Below are 1,748 nucleotides of genomic sequence, written 5' to 3'. Positions count from 1 at the left end.
ATACTCCAAAACCAACTAGGGGTGGCACTAGATGCACTTACAGGTGTGTGCGTGAGAGTACCCTCTCGATTAGGGTTTAGGCGACTCCGCTGGCGACTCCACCGCCGGCGGGAGATCTCCGCTTTGGACATTGAATACCGAATCGGGGGAGGCTCTGAGGGAAGTAGGGAGAGGGTTCACGTTGGGAAGGCCGTAGTTTTCCTTCGCTGCAAGTTTGCATATCAGGGATTATCACAAAGTAGATATATGTGGCCATTTTATTTTGGACATGAGAGCTCTAGCTGATATTGTCCTTTTTTCTTCTGTATAATAAATTGTGGAATACCTGCTTACTCTCCAAGGAAGGAATCAAGGAACATAAACTTTTAGTACTCCCTCCGTAAACTAATATAAGAGTGTTTAGATCACTACTTTAGTTATCTAAACCCTCTTATATTAGTTCACAGAGGGAGTACTTGATAGCAACGTGCATTTTATTTGCATGTTTACTTGATACATTCAGTCTCATGCGGCTTGGTCGAGATTATGTGGTGTAACTACAAACATTCGTCCTATGTGCTTTCTACAAGTCTGGACATAACTACTTCACATCTTCCAATTATGCCTTCTCTAGGAGAACATGGTAGCCCTCCCAGTATATCTTAATTTTTTAGCTGACAATGTATAGATAGTCTTAATATCACTTTAATTGCAGTGTAATCCTCAATGTAAGTTATGTAACACAGTTTCATTTTTCTAATGACTTCAGCTGGAAAATAAATTACCAAGCTCAAAACCGGGGGAAATCACTTTAGTACCAAATAGGAAAACAGATGATGGAACTGCTTCTCAAGTCAAAGATATCCTAAGGCCACGACACATAGTTTGTTGAAACAACAATAGATTGACTGGATACTCTCTCGCTTGAGGTAACCGTGGCGCTATTTATGCTGAAAATCCTTTTTTCTACACACCACTAGACAATACCCTGAACGTTTTATTGGTGGAAATAATTATTTCATTTGACAGTAGATGACCATATAATGTCACTAATTCAGTATGTTTTACAAAACTATAAAATGATCGCATATTATTAATGTTATTTTCTTTATTGTTTTGAGAAACAATACCTATATTTTACCAGCGAAGATACCCTTGTGTAAGTGTTAAGTATGGGGGCCTGCCTGAGGAGATGGCACTCCGGAGCTCCGCCAGATCAGGCTGAAGAACTTGGCGCACACGGTCATGGGGTTACCCTCCAGAAGACACTGCAGGAGAGGAGAGGCCCGTGGGACACGAACTGTCTATCTGACGAACAGATTTACCATGTCTACTTGCAGGTCAACTAAGCTGTTAATCGGCCACTACTACTACTAGCTATGCAATTAATTGTTAGCCTCATGATCCTGACAATAGTTCTTTCTCCATGATTCTTTGCGTGATTATTATTTCACCAATATGTTTCTGCAAGATGTGTCCTAATCATCTTGATTTTTCCAGCATATTAATTAACCGTTTGCTTTTCTCTATTTTATTGGGAGGTCTCTATTTTGTTGTTCAAATTAAGTATGGTCTGGGAGAGGTGGCTGCTTTTGATGATATTCTAGATCAGCCTTGGCAGCTAACATTCTGGTATCGAGCATGTTACAACCATATTTAACATATCTTGTTGTGGTATATTTACCTAGAGCTAGCATCTCAGTATCCATTTAGTATTGTGCCCGCCTGACGGCATCTATGTCTATGGCAGTTTGGTCAGTTGTTGTTCT

At 40.2% G+C, this 1,748-nt stretch overlaps 1 long non-coding RNA gene across 1 annotated transcript; it reads left to right on the top strand.

Moving 5' to 3' along the window:
• Positions 1-211: 211 nt before the first annotated feature.
• On the top strand, positions 212-1,436 carry LOC123065138 (uncharacterized). The gene is made up of 2 exons (XR_006430906.1): positions 212-908; positions 1,124-1,436. It is a non-coding gene; the product is annotated as an uncharacterized lncRNA (long non-coding RNA).
• Positions 1,437-1,748: the final 312 nt, after the last annotated feature.

Source organism: Triticum aestivum, chromosome 3B (assembly GCF_018294505.1).
Source record: "Triticum aestivum cultivar Chinese Spring chromosome 3B, IWGSC CS RefSeq v2.1, whole genome shotgun sequence".
In the NCBI taxonomy this organism is placed as follows: Eukaryota; Viridiplantae; Streptophyta; class Magnoliopsida; order Poales; family Poaceae; genus Triticum; species Triticum aestivum.
This window is presented reverse-complemented; position numbering and strand designations above follow the sequence as displayed.